This window comes from Aethalodelphis obliquidens, unplaced genomic scaffold (assembly GCF_003676395.1).
Source record: "Aethalodelphis obliquidens isolate GAN/ISIS:26980383/991018 unplaced genomic scaffold, ASM367639v1 scaffold34, whole genome shotgun sequence".
Lineage (NCBI taxonomy): Eukaryota > Metazoa > Chordata > Mammalia > Artiodactyla > Delphinidae > Aethalodelphis > Aethalodelphis obliquidens.
In genome coordinates this window covers 14,084,055-14,099,719 of record NW_020837978.1, presented here as the reverse complement: position 1 = coordinate 14,099,719, position 15,665 = coordinate 14,084,055, and positions in this window count along the sequence as shown.

Sequence of the window (15,665 nt, the reverse complement as noted above, 5' to 3'; positions counted from 1 at the left end):
TGCATAGCTGGGCAGAAAGCAAGAAAGGGAAGTCTCCCGGAAACAAAAAAGAAACTCAAAACTCATAATAGTGATTAGGAATCGAAGACCTAGTAGGAATATGAGAATAGGATATTTACCTTCAAGTGTAGAGTTTACCTACCACGTGAGGCTGGAATTAAGCACCTTACATAAAATCAGGAGGGTGGAAGAACTAGAAAAACTCCATCTGCTCAGAAGGAAAGCAGTACAAAACAAGATTTCAAGAGGAATCACACAGAGATCTAGAACTGAAAATATCTTTAATGAAAAAAAAGTAGACCATTTTAACATAGCCACACTTAAGGGGAAAGGATTTACAGAGGTGTACACCAGGGGGCGGAATCTTGGGAGACATCTTAGAGTTTTTGCCTACTACAGGGACAAAGCAATATTTGAAGATATGTCCCAGGTCACACCACATTTAGCACCTTTGCTCTTAACCACTGTGCTAAGGGAATTGCACATCAAATACTAGAACAGCACGGAATTGGGCTCAGGATCCTAAGGGTATGGCAGGATCTTCTCTAGAGCCACTGAAGACTGACTCACCCTCAGGCCAAGTCATCACCTTTCTTCCATCTTTGCAGGTCAATCTAATATCCTACTTCTGGATCCAAAATTCCACTTCTATGGAATAAATGACACTTGTTGTCAATGTAAATACTCTGTGTGTGGCTCACATGTATTTTTCAAGTTGTCTTTTCAACTTCTAGGAACACATTAATAAAAACATTATTTAGATTGTCTCCTTGTCACTCCTTTACCATAAAAGACTTTGATTGAATAACATTACAAATGCTGCAAAGATCATATGAAAGCTAATAGTTTAAAGCCCTTTTAAAATTCCCCAAAGCTGAAAAGAGACATCCATTAGCATGCTTGTTTATTCTAGAGTTTATTGGCTTATGGGTATCAGCTTCATTGTTTCACAGGAATGCATACTTTTTTTTAATTGATCAACAGCAGAATACAAACGGTGAACAATTAATCTTAGCTGTTTATTACTTCTATGATTCTCTGGAAACAGAAGGGGGAAAATGTCTTATGTGCTTATAACACAAAAGCACTATCTCAGATCATTTCCCCAGCTGTGGAACAGGTTGCAAACTTCATCTTAAAATTACCAAATGTATATCTTAATTGATTAAAATTCTTCTAGCATCATTTTAAGAAACAAAAATAGTTTTTGTGACATTTCTGTGAATAAATTTGATTCCTATAGTAACCATCTCTGCCCTTCCCTTCTATCCTCTTGCCAATTATGCATCATTGAAAAACTATACCAGGTTTTGTATGCATGACCCTTATAATGAACAAGCAGGACCCATGGGATATAATCAGAAAATGACTGTTTCTTCCATTGCGTCTGTAAGTTTATTATGTGGGGCTGGTTTTTCCCTTGTCCTTGTATGAAATTCAGGACAGTTGTCATGTCTTTTGCAATCATTCAAATAATGAAGACTTTTCAAGTCACTCTAAGTCCAAAAAATCAATCACAGTTCTGTAATTAATGTGTCTAATTTAATATAGCACTCAAACTCTTCCAATTTCATGCAAAGTTAAATGGCTCCCTCCTGCAGCTAGGTATGGCCTAGTGAACACTTTCCCACATGTTCTGGGAAAGGTGAACAAAGATTCTTCTCTCTCCAGCCAGATTGCTAATTTAGGTTGCCCCCACTTTCTGATCCAAAAGTGGGGATGAGGTAGAAGGAAAAAGAGGCAGCAGGAACATTCTTCCTTGACTAATACAGACTAGTTAGATTAGATCTAATGCTGGTGATCTGTGAGCGTGGTGAGTGTTTAAAGGTTACTTTTTTAAAATTGAAATATAGTTGATTTACAATATTGTTTTAGTTTCAGGTGTAGAGCAAAGTGATTCAGATATATATATATTTTTTGATTCTTTTCCATTGTAGGCTATTACATGATATTGAATATAGTTCCCTGTGCTATACGATAAATCTTTGTTGCTTATCTATTTTACATACAGTAGTATGTATCTGTTAATCCCATACTGCTAATTTATCCCTTCCCCCGCCACTTCTCCTCTGGTAACCATAAGTTTATTTTCTATGTCTGTGAGTCCGTTTCTGTTTTGTAAATAAGCTCATTTGTACTATTTTTTAGTTTCCACATATCAGTGATATCATATATTTGTCTTTCTCTGTCTGACTTACTTCACTTAGAATGATAATCCCTAAATCCATCCATGTTGCTGCAAATGGCATTATTTCATTCTTTTTTATGGCTAATATTCCATTGTGTGTGTGTGTGTACATGCATATATAGTGTGTATGTGTGTATACATACATATGTATATGTATATGTGTATATATATATATGTATATATATATATACACACACACACACACACACATATATATACGTACCACAACTTCTTCATCCATTCATTTACTGATGGATACTTTAAAAGCTTACTTTTTCTTTTGAGCCGGGGCGGGATGGTGATGAAGATAATTGAAAGTAGAGAGGTGGGAAACCTCAACTCCAGCCCCATCACTGGGTATCTCTAACCTCCGTATCCTTTTTTGCTGATGGTTACTTAGGGCTCCCTCCTCAGTTTACCCTGCTGGGGTCCAGGTGGTCCTCTCAGACATGACCTGAGGTGATCCCCAGCTAGCTCACTCTCCATCGTGGTGATCTATCCTTGTTCTTTCGGGAACAACCCATGCACTCTGTGCTCTACCAAACTATGGAACAGTGCCGCTACATCTCTTTCACTCCATCATCAGAGGAGCTAGCCAGCCAGTCTCTTGTCCTGTAGATTTCTCAGGCCTGAATCTCTACACCTCCCCATCTTCAGGGATACACATTAAACACTCCAAATAATCTGCATAAAACCCCTTTCTCTAGACGTGAGTTGAGGGGCAGGTACCTCACACCCCTTTGTTGGTGGCGAGGATCTGGGACTCGAATTCACCACCAACTCTCTGAAAATCATCTTCTAATCATTCTTTTTTTGGCCTCTCCAACCTGTTTTATCACCTGGGAGTGGCCAATAAGCTAACCACGAACAGTTTAAACTGGTTCTCCTGTGCTTCCAAGTCTGCATTGTGGTCTTACTTTGGAATGTGGCCTCTACTGTCTTAAGCCACAGCTAAAACTGAAAACTAAAAAGTTCCGTTTTAACATCCTGTTCCATGAGTACTCATATTTCTATCAAGTGGTTCATTTCTATTTTTCTTCCAAAAGGAAATATATGTATTCTGTTGGCTCACAAGCTCCTACAAGCAGGGTTTGAACTCTCAAGAGTTAAATAATTGTATAAACTGAGGTTTAACCATGAAGGATGAAATGACAATGGCTGAGGCGGGGTGATGGGGTGAGGTGGGGACCTAGGCAGAAGCACAGAGTAGCAAGAGTCAAACACGCAATCAGAGCTCCCAACCTATATAGCCTCCTGCGCGCTGGACTGAACCCACGATCTTCTATTCTCCTGGTCCTGCTCCTCTATGACACCACGTAGCAGAGTCACCTGGGAGTTATCTTGGATCCCTCCCTTTCTCTCATCTGCAAGATCCAATCAGTCACCAAGTTTTATTACTGCTACATATAAAGCATCCCTCCTACTCAGCCACTCCACCCATTCCCTCTGCCACTGTTTCATTTCAGTAAGAGTTAATGAGGACCTATGTTTTTTTAAGAGAGGAGAGTGGAGTATGCTTATATGTTAATGAAAAAGAGTCAATCAAGAAGAGATCAAAAATATTTGAGAAAAAAGACAATTGGTGAGGCCAGATCCGTAAAGGAGAAGGAGAGAAAGAACCCTGAACCCAGAGGGAAAAGGAAATCTTGGACAGGAAAAGAAAAACTTCACTATCTGAGATACTGACTTTCTCATAATGCTAAATTTATTCAACTTTTCAATGTTAATATTTTCTTTTCTGAAATAAGATTAGACGGTGGTATTTTTAATGTCCTTACTTGAAAAACATTTAAACTTGGCAAACATTCAGTCCCTAAAATTTGGGGTGGGGGGGAGATTTTTCTATTCCCTCAAATCCAATTCCCCAATCTTGAGTATCTACGTGGCTACTGACCTCTCTCTCTCTTTCCCTATCTTGTCCCTTTCTCCTAAGGGAGAAACATTTTTCTATTCGCTGTCTACACTTTCCTGTCTTCCTGATGCTCATTCATCATTCTACTGCAGCCTTCCTTCTATCTGCATCTCGCCACTGAAACTGCCCCTGGCTGAGGTCACACTGACCCAATTGCCAAACCCAATGGTAACTTCTTTGTCCTCATGATGCTAATGAGAGTTCTTTTCATCTTAAATCTCTAAATTCCCTTTGATTCTCTGATTTCACTCTCTGCTCCGGCTACTCCTTCTCAGGCTCCTCTTGTCGACTTGTTTCCTATGTTCTCAGAGTTTCACTGTTGAGGGTTCTTTTTGCTGCACACTCTAGGTTCATCTCATCCATGCCTTCTACCACCACCTGACAACTCCTCTATAATTACCTTGTGTTACCTGTACCACTCTAGGACGTGACTATCACCTTTTCCAGATGAGGGAAATGAGGCTAAGAAAACTAATTTGCCAAAGTTCCATTATTAGTATAATTTTAAGGAATGTGTTTAAACCACAATCTTCCGAATCCAAAGGCCATAGTCCTCTGACTCTAAGACAACTGTTTTGAGGATAAAAGAAGATAATGTATAAAAGTGAAAACAGACAAAGGTTTCTATTTTAATCAAGTTGGGGCATTGTAGAATCAGGAAAATTTTGTAAAGAGCCAAAGCTCCCTTCTATAATGCCATCTGCCTCTTGCCGTCTCCCTTCTCTCTGAGGCGGTAAAGTAAATCACAGTACATTCCAACCTTCTCCTTCTCCTTTCTCTGACTGTGGAGTCAGCCAGGGATTCACACCATAGGTACAGGACCTATCTTACCCCTGATTCTGGACTAATTAGGCATTATTTCTCCAAGGTAGAGCAATCAGTGAAAAAGGACTAGGTATATGAAAAGACTATTGCAAAAGAAGACTCTTCTAAGTAATTACCAAAAATGGTGTCTACTGAAAGAAAGTGGAAACAGTAGAAAGTGGCAACAGTAGAAACTTTCATAGATTTTGTAAAAAGAAAATGGACATCATAGCTATGAAACCAAAGCAGGTAGTCATAAAGCGGAAAGAATCTGAGATTAGGTAAGACAACTTGGATACCAAAAATATCATGACCCAATAAAAAGCTGCAATGGAGGAGGTAACAGATTGGAAATGATTGAAAATCTAATCAAAGTAGATTGATTAGATTAAGCTTGAGAAATTCTGCCCATATTCAGAGAAAAGGCAAAAGATTAAATGTAGTAAATAAAAAATGAGATACGGGAGATGAATACATAAATGTGTATGTAATTACAAAAAGAAATAATCAGGAAAAAATTGAATTCCGAGATGAAAAGAAATTTTAAGTCTTCAAATCAAAAACTACTCAAAGAGTACCAAGAAAAATTAATGTAAGAGATTATCACCATGATATGATATGGTAAAAATTTTCATAGTATCAGAGAAAAAAAAAACAATGCTTTTATAATGGAAAAGAATCTGAAAACGAATATATATAACTGAATCACTTTGCTGTACACTTGAAACTAACACAACATTGAAAATTAACTATACTTCAATTTTTTTTTAAATGATGCTTTAAGCGTCAAGACAGAAAAACAGATTATCTACAAAAGAACAGCTATCAGGCAGACCTCAGACTTCTGCAATCCTAACCTCTAGAATTCAATAGAGCAACATCTAGAGAGCACTGAGGTAGACTGTGACCCAAGAATTTCATATAAAGCAAGAAAAACAGAAAAGTATTCCCATCTATACAAGGATTCCTGAAAACAATTTCTTAAAAACTTCTGAGCTATTTATGACCTCCTAAAAAATTACTTGAATATATACTTAAATTTGTCTTGCTATGAACTTAAGGATGGAGGAACTGTAATTCTATTAAGCTGGCATAAGCAGTAGAACAGCTTAAACAGAGTTAAGTCGAAATAAACTCGGTCAATGTGGGCACAAACCTTAAAGAAAATGTCCAAAGTCCTTAAATAGAAAATAAATGATTTCAGCATTTATTAACGGTAATAAATTTGATTTTAATAACCCTAGCTGATATCAACAAAAAAACTAGGAAATGGCAGAGCTGGAGAAAGAAAGGTAGTAAATGTGTTAAATTTCTCATCTTACAAAAGAAAGTTTATTAATACCATTTCTCCCTGGCACTGATTAGGGAAGACAAGGTCATATATATATATAGAAAAAACATATATATATAAAACATATATATATATAAAAAACATATATATATATATATAAAACAAACAAAAACCTTAAAGGCAGCTATAGTTGGATTTTTTAAATATGATCTATACCTTTTAATCTATCAGAAGAAAAGTTAGCAAATAAAATACAGTCCAGACAGCTAGAGAAAACTGTTGAATAGCAGGGGCAATTCTTATGACCTACTGTTAAATTTTTTAATAAAAAGAATGCATAGAAAAAAATCTAAAGTCTGTAACAACATTCATACACATATATGTTCACATGGATACTTTTATCAATAAAACTGGAAAAATGATGCCAAAATGTTAGATGTGCTTATCTCCGGATGGTAGGATTAGAGGTGGTTCTGACAGTCATCCTTATAGTCTTCGGTATTTTCCAAAACCAAGATGTAAAATTAGTCAACAGTCTGACATGCTCCTTAGCGTTTTTTAGTGTTATTTTTTTTTTATTTTTATTTTTTTCGATGCGCGGGCCTCTCACCGTTGTGGCCTCTCCCGTTGCGGAGCACAGGCTCCGGACGCGCAGGCTCAGCGGCCATGGCTCACGGGCCCAGCTGCTCCGCGGCATGTGGGATCTTCCCGGACCGGGGCACGAACCCGCGTCCCCTGCATCGGCAGGCGAACTCTCAACCAGGGAAGCCCCTTAACGTTTTTTATAAGCCTACTTATAAACTTAAATATATTTATATATAAATTTACATATAATACTCCAAACACTCTTACCTCTTTCTGCTCACATGGTTTCCAAAAAAACATTTCAATAGTGATAAGGCACTAAAGTATGCTAAAGGAGAGTATTATTTTAAAAAGGAAAAAAGTCTGGACTAATTAAATACTATAGGAAAGAGGTATGAAGTTACAAGAACTTGCTTGAAGATTTAAAGCGAAATTTCCTGAGGCACTTCTGCACTTTCCAAGAGGCGGCAGAGCTGAGGACCAGGGCAAACGCTGCCTGAGTTGCTGGCAGAAACAGTCCCAGTTTGGAGACCCAGAAGCTAGGCTATATGAACATTATGGCCAAGACAGTTGCTGTTTGTACTAGACCTAGCAGCAGAACCTTTTAAACTGTTTACAAAAAAGATTTTCTATGAACCAACTAATGCAGAGAATAACATCTGCCTTTGAGGATATGGAAGAAACTGCGAAGGAAGGACGCCTTCCACAGGTGCAAAGACTCTCTCCTGGGGTAGAAGCTCCAAGGTTAAACTTTAAGGAGACAACTCTTCACTTCTTTACGTAAGGTTTAATGTTGATCAGATAGAATAACAAAAGCCAAAAGAAGTTGATTAAAACATAAATTTATGAAACTAATGGTAAAACTTTTACTGCTAAATAGTTCTATTTGTGTCAGATTCAGTAGAAATATTCCTTATAGGACAATGACTTTCAACCCTCTCAAACTAAAGCTCATTTTTATAACAAATATTCTGTAAGTTACTCCTTTGCTGTCTTGAAATGAAATTCATAGAAAATATAGTCTAATTACATACATATTTTCAAAACCAAATATAACATCCTAACTGTAATATACAGGAGACATAAAAGAAAGTAAATTTGGGCTTCCTTGATGGTGCAGTGGTTGAGAGTCCGCCTGCCGATGCCGGGGACAGGGGTTCGTGCCCCAGTCTGGGAAGATACCACATGCTGCGGAGCAGCTGGGCCCGTGAGCCATGGCCGCTGAGCCTGCGCGTCTAGAGCCTGTGCTCTGCAACAGGAGAGGCCACAACAGTGAGAGGCCCGCGTACCGCAAAAAAAAAAAAAAAAAAGGAAAAGAAAGTAAATTTAATTAATACACATTTTAATTTATAAGTGCTCTGGGCAGGATGACACTAGAAAACAGAATTTCTAAAAAGCCTTGAAGGAAGTGGTACCATGTAATACAGAATCACTTGTAGGGAGTAATGGAAGGTGTAGCAATTAGTCATATTATAGATGTGAATCACCAAAATGTCATGAAATTATAAAGAAAATATATTTTCAAAGGCGTCTTGGGCTTCCCTGGTGGCTCAGTAGTTAAGAATCCGCCTGCCAATGCAGGGCACACGGGTTCTATCCCTGGTCCGGGAAGATCCCACATTCCGTGGAGCAACTAAGCCCATGCACCACAACTACTGAGCCTGCGCTCTAGAGCCCGTGAGCCACAACTACTGAGCCTGGGCACCTAGAGCCCGTGCTCCGCAACAAGAGAAGCCACGGCAATGAGAAGCCCGTGCACCGCAACGAAGAGTAGCCCCAGCTCGCCGCAACTACAGAAAGCCCACGCACAGCAACGAAGACCCAATACAGCCAAAAATAAAAATAAATAAATATTTTTTTTAAAAAAAGGCATCTTGATTGTTGAGGATTAATTCTACTTTGGAACACGTATTTTAAACGTAGTAATTGTCTTTAGTCTTTAAATCTATGCAAGAATGTTGAGCTCCACACATTGAACACAGCTACACTGAAATATAGAAACATGTGAAGACTTTATAAGGTCTTTGCAGAATAAGGAAATTTGCCAGATATCCCAAAATTAGCATACTATCATCTACAGATTCAATCAACAGCTTGACTCTAGGGAAGCAGTGTGGGGTGTTGAAAGGGGTATGTGTGTGCGGTCAAGATGCTTAACTTCTCTGAATCACAGATCTATATAAAGGGGACCATAATGTCTATCTGTTAGGACTATGAAGATACTTTTTAATGTATGTAAAGTACCTAAATAAATAAATGGTGGTGATCTTGCCACTAGCAAGAGTACTCCCCTAGATTCTATGTGGTCTCTTAAGATTGGATCCAATCCTTTCAGTGCCTATATATCAGGATAAATTCTTTTGTAAATCCTCAACCCTAGGAACTTGGGAAGATAGATCTTTAAGACAGAAGATCTTGAAAGGCAGAAACATCAAGAGATGGAACTTCCCAAAACCAAGTCTCATTTAAGTAGGATTTTGAGGGCTAGAAACCCCAGTGATTGTCTCCATTATTTCAGATTAAAATCTCTGGGGAGGGGTCTGAAGGCCAACCATTTCTGAATGATTTGCTGATTCATTAAGTCATGCTCTTCACACATCCCACCACCTTGCTCTTCTCTCTTTGCCCTCATCTTTCTTAGGGTACTCCTTTTCTTCTGTCAGTCGGTTGAAATAGTCCCCATGCAAGATAATGAAAAACACAGGATGCTAGTTTATAGTCGTTCACCACCTTTGTAAATGACTTACATTGCCCTTAAGATCACACTTTGAATTTCATTGGAAATCAGAGATTTGCAACTTACTTTACTGCCATTCCTACATCACTGAACTCGTATAGAAATTCATTTCAAATGAGCGAAGTCCTCATTACTACAAGAACTGGAAAGAATATAAAATTTAATGTCTATGAAAAGAATATGAAATGTAATGTCTCTTCTCAAAGTTTGGATTATGGCTACGATTGCATCAACATTCATCTGTAGAAAGAAATTATTAGAATCTAGATGACTTCTAAAGTGCCTTCCAACTTTAATACTGTATGACTCGATTATTTCTATACAGGTTGAATCATTGGGAAATTAACACAGCACCATTAAATAAGGCAATTTGTGATCTAGGCTGCCCTAAGCCTACTACTCTCTTTGTGGCTAAAGGTATTTCTTAGAATACTGAGCTAAAAATGTAACTGAATTCTGCAACCAATGCAAACGTCCTAATTGATGGGAGTGGAAAAAATTCAATCCAGAGTGCCAGCAATTGCTCTGTGAGCTAGTGCGGCAGGGGGAGTGTGGGGTCAGTGAAGCATCAAGTTACAGACCAAATTAAAGGTCTGGAGAAGAGTGGCAGGGTCTAATCATCCACTGAGGCTGCCAGAATTGGATCTACCGCCCTTAACTCGCTCACAAAGAACTGCTCGGTGGATGCTAAGCACACAGACTAAGGGCTTCAAACATCTTTCATTAAAAAAGGCCTTCAGTTCCAAATAGCTCTTGGTGGAATTATTTCCTTGAAGTTTTCAGTTCTGTCATATTAAAATTTCCATGAAAAAGTAATCAAAACCTAATGCTTACAGTGTCCTGTCACAGAGAAAAATATTGCAGGTTTTCATTTCTATTAAAAACATATGTTACATATATGTACATAATTATGTAAGTCCCAGACCCAGTGTACACATATATACACAGAAACCTTAGGAAAATAATAGTTTTCCCTAAGCCAACAAAATGTATAACACAACGTTGTACTCTGTTCATAACTCCCCTCATTAAGCCAATGCTTTGAAGATGTCAGCAAATAGTGAATATTTCTGCATACTTTGTGTCATAAGCTGCAAACACTAGATGTATTAGAATGAATTAAGGTCACTTTTAAAATTCAAACACAGTAGTTTCTGGACTTGGTTGGCTGAATCGTGTGTATCTGCACTATTTTTCCTAGAGGAAAGTTAATTTTAGAAAGGTGAAAAAGGTTGCCAGGAAAACAATCCCATTGGCTCAATACCTAGACAGTGACTCTAAAGGTTCAAAATGCTTTACAGACAGTCACCTACTTGTCCTTAATATCCTTGAAAGCAAGTATCAAATATTATCCCTATTTCGTAACAAGCATCTCATTTCATAAAATGTTGTATGATTTACTATCATACCTACTTCATGGTATTTAAAAAAAATTAGTCCTTCACCTCAAATTTCCAAAAGACAGATAAACAAAAATCTTTATTTTCCCTGGTAGTTACACTCAGAGTTTGTTAGTTACTTAGAATGGTTCAGGTATAGATATACATGAAAAGCAGCAGATGTACATCTATGACAAAGTTCAAGATGGAGAAACAGTACTAGTGCAAACTCAAATACAATATAATTTACACTCTTAACCAATTCAGGGTAGAAGAGCTTGGTTCAAATAGGAATGTAAACAGGAACTAAATCAATTTATATGATAATTCCTCTTTGGGTTCCTAGAGATATAGTCCATTAGTGTCTTTAGCCTTAAAATAACCAACATGTAAAAATGCCAGTGGTCATTGACAGAAAGTCAGCCAATGCAAGCTCAGTGAAGGAAGCTTTTCTGATTCCCAGGAGAATAGGCCCCCGTCCTTTCTAATTGCCAGGGTACTTGTGAAGGAATTCTTACATCTTAAAAGCTTATGTTTAAAAACTAACTCTTTAACAAGGGCGGTTAGAAGTGGGGTATTTCTTTCCATCCTATATCTGAGTTTCAAAAGAACGTTAACCCTCCCGTCCCAAAATTGCCATCTTAAAACCAATGACACTGCACCAAATTCACCAACTTGAAGAGAAGCAGCTTTCACTCCGTTTTAATTCCCTATTCACACTACTATTTTCAGGGGATGTTTGCCAACAGTTGGGTGCCCCCTCTCCTCATAAGGACCTTACAGATATTTTCAAGTAATTATGAGGGGAGAGTGCATCGCAATCACCTGGAGTGCTTTTTAAATACACAGAAGCCTGCGCGCACACGCACACACATCCCAATTTCTTAATCATGATCTCAGCGCCCGCGCAGGAGCTATTGCTTTAAGCTGTGATCAAGTTCTCGCACCGCAGTCACCCAGAAAACCTTGTAAACTCATCACAGTATTTAATTTTCAGGAAAACAAAACCCAAAAACCAAAACCAAAGAACCTCCATCACTGTTTGGTGCAGATACAAAAGATAAGACACCTACCTTGACCACGGGTTAATATCCTCCCAAAGTTAGTATAGTAACAAAAGGGGAAATAGGTATGTTTTGGAAGGAGAGGAGTTGTGATTTCTCAGCTTGGAAATTATTGCAGACTCGAGGGGGAAAACGGTGCGCCGGTGTTTGCGCCACACACCTGGACACGCTGGACGACCTCCTGCCTCCTCCTTCGCCCTCTCGTCCGGGGCCGGGGGTGCGGGGTTTCGGAGCTGCCCGGGGGAAGGGGGAAAAGTGAGGGGTGAGGGCAGAGAGGAGGCGGGGGGTCCGCGAGGGCCGGAGTCCCTGAGGGCCGCCCGCCTGGGGCTCGGCCGGGCGCCGAGGGGACCGGGGAGGGGGCGAGGGAGGGAGCAGGAGGTGACAGCCTGGGGAGGCCGAGCCGGCAGCAGGCACCGCGGGCCTGCAGCGCCGGTGCGAGGGCAGCAACCCGCGCCCCTCCTTACCATGCGCGCGAGGTCGGAGCCCGGGGCAGGGAGACCGCGAGGGGCAGGGCTCCGGCGAGCGCGTGCGCCCGCTGGCGTCAGCTGTCAGCTTCTCCCGGCAGCGGCTTCAGGTATCGGAGGCATTCGGGTCTCCGGGCTACCAGCCCCTGCGCGCGTCTGGGGCCCCTCCCCCGGCCCTCGCCCCCGCGGCTGCCTCCTCATCCCCTCCCGCCGCCCTTCGCGCGCTCCCCTTCTCCCCCTGCTGTTTATTCCGGAGAGCGGTGGCCCCTCTCCCGAGCCTTCCCTCCCCCAGCGCGCGCACGCACACACCCCCAGAAACGCGCTCCCTTTAGGAAGCTGGCAGCGAACGGGATCCTGGAAATTCTGGGGCTGGGCAATTTCAGAAAAACCCTTTTAAAATCTTTGATCTGCCCACCGAGGTTCAAGGCAGACACCACTTCCATTCATCCCCTGCCTCCGTCCTCATTTGTTTTAATCACAGCATCACTCGACAGTTGATATTCATGTAGATTGTGCTCTGAGAGTCTGCTGCCAGTCATTCTTATTTTCCCAAAATTGCTCCTTCCATTTTATTGTTTTAAAAATGTAGACGTCCCCACTAGTTACCCTTAGGTGGCAAGGACTTTCGATTGGCCCCGGGAAGGATATGTTCAGCTGTAGAAGACAGGACAAGTTTCTTTTGCTAGCATTGTCGATACCTGCCACCTGTCAGGGCCCCACGTCAGGGCAAGGGCAGTTAATTTCACCTGGCTTGGAGTACTGAGCATGCCTCCGTTCCCGGTTAGGAGAGATGCAGTTTTGAAGCCAAAGTTCTGGGGAGGAGCAGGTGGATGTATTCAAAGAGAGTTCTAACGGCAAACGAGCTAGCAAAAGGGAGAGCATACTGAATAATATAAAAGATGAGAGCGATGGGAAGCGATATGTGAAAACATCACTGTATCACTAACAGGCAGGAACTGGGAGTGACATATCCCTACTGGGAATGTGGAAGGTGAGTTGTTAAATGGCGCTCCGTTTGTTCATTCATTTACTTATCAATATACGTTTATAGAGTAGATTAGAGTGTAACATTATTCATAGTCATGTTATAATTTAAGGGTACTAGGAATTGAGAAGCAACCAGTTTATAACAGAGCGCTGGGAAATGCAAATACGTTAAAATACGTTTTAACTCCATGTTAGTCCACTATCTTTCCTAAACTTATCAGATAACTTTTTAATCTAAGGGCTGGAAAAAAAAATTGGTGCTTACTAGAATTGTCAGGGTTCTCTATTGGGCAGGAGGCCAGTGCTGGAAGACAAACTCATTAAACAAGTTATTGCAAATGAAAGGACCCCCTTAGGTGACAGAGGAAGAGTGGGGGTGGGGGAGGTTAGCACAAAGGCTCTGGCCTTCTTAGTCATTCAGCCAATATTTATTGAATGCTTACTAGTTCGAGACACTGCTCAGGGCTAGGGATAGAAGAGATAGCAAGAAAGATAACATCCCTAACCTCGGCAAGCTGAAGAGGGGATAGGCAAGTAAACAGGCTTTTGAAAGTAGATGCTCTGATAGAGGATGGCACTCACAGAGGGTAGTATACAGGAAGCCATAGGAGGAGAAAGAGTTGGGGGAGGGGTAAGCATGCAGGGAAAACCGGAAGGTAAGAAAAGCCTGGTAATTCAGAGAATTTAAAGAAGCTCATTGATTGTGGCTGGAAGATTGTTTCCAAAGAGTGGGAGTGGGAGTGTTTGGGAGGAAGAATGGAGAGGCAGGCTAGAGAGGTAAGCAGAGGCCAGATCATGTAGAGTCTTCTAGGCCCTGTTTTAAAATTGCATCTTAGGGAATTCCCCGGCGGTCCAGTGGTTAGAACTCCGTGCTCCCACTGCAGGGGGCCCGGGTTTAATCTCTGGTTGGGAAACTAAGATCCTGCAAGCAGCATGGCAGGGCCAAAACACAAAACAAAACAAATCAAAATAATGGCTTCATCTTATTAAAAAAATAATACAAAAATAAAAATAAAATTGCGCTTTATTCCACAGACAGTGGGGAGACATTGAAATGTTAAGGCAAGGTAATAACGAGATCAGATTTTTGCTTGAGAAAGACTACTGCCTACAGACAGGAAAAAAATGAGGATGGGGGGTAGGGATGAGAGGGAATGGAGAAAAGAGCTTTAGAAGGGAGACATGGTCAATGAGTATCAGCATGTAGATCCTCATGCCTTTGTGAAATCCGCCCCACCACAAGTCCTTGGAGAGAGGAACTCTTCCTGAAGGGACGTGGGGAGGGAGGAGAGTCAGCGTGAGAAACAATTGAGAAACAATAGAGGTAAATAGAAATTAGAGATAGAGAGAGAATGGTATGTTTTGGGGGTTGGGTTTTGTTGAGTTTTTTTACAAGATATTTTGTTTATACATAACTCTAGCTCATACAGTTCAAGGATAAAAAGAATGTTGATTTGTTACTGAGTAGTGGAGTAAATTAAAGGAAAATTGGACACACAGGAATCACTGATATATACATATTCCAAATTTCCTGCTTTGGGACAGCAAACAGTATGCTCCTACCCCAATAAAGATGGAGCTCGCCTCTCCTTCTGAGAGAGTTGTTTTATTCCTATTATCTTTCACTCCTGCCATCTAATCGTCTTATGACCTGCCTCGATTTCAATCCATCTGTCGGAAATCAAAGTTCATGCTACTTGTACTAGGTCATGCTCTCTAGATTAGTTTAGGTCTTAGACACCTGTGGCTGCCCCGGGAGCTGAATTACCTTATGGCGTAAGCATGGTGGGCTGTAATCAGAAGATCTAAAGGAAAGCTTAAGTGCTAGCGCTAAGGTGTTTGGAGGTACCAGGGCTCCCTGCTAGACCTTCTCTCTACTCTGAGAGCACAGGGGCAGACGTAATATCCAGGGGGAAAGCTGGCTGACCAGAGCCAGAGGAGGAAAGCCAAACATTTTACCCCTAGCTTTGCTTGTTATTATTTTGAGATCATTTGCTACATTCTCTCTCTCTCTCTCTTCTCTTATTTCTACTATCCTCAATTTTCCTTCATATTTTTCCTTTCCTATTTCTCCTCTCCTCTTTTAATCTTTTAAAATTTTTGTTTTAAATTAATTAATTTATTTATTTTGGTCTTTGTTGCAGTGTGCAGGCTTCTCATTGTGGTGGCTTCTCTTGTTGCAGAGCACAGGCTCTAGGCATGCAGGCTTGCAAGTTGTGGTGCACGGGCTCAGTAGTTGTGGCTCGCGGGCCCT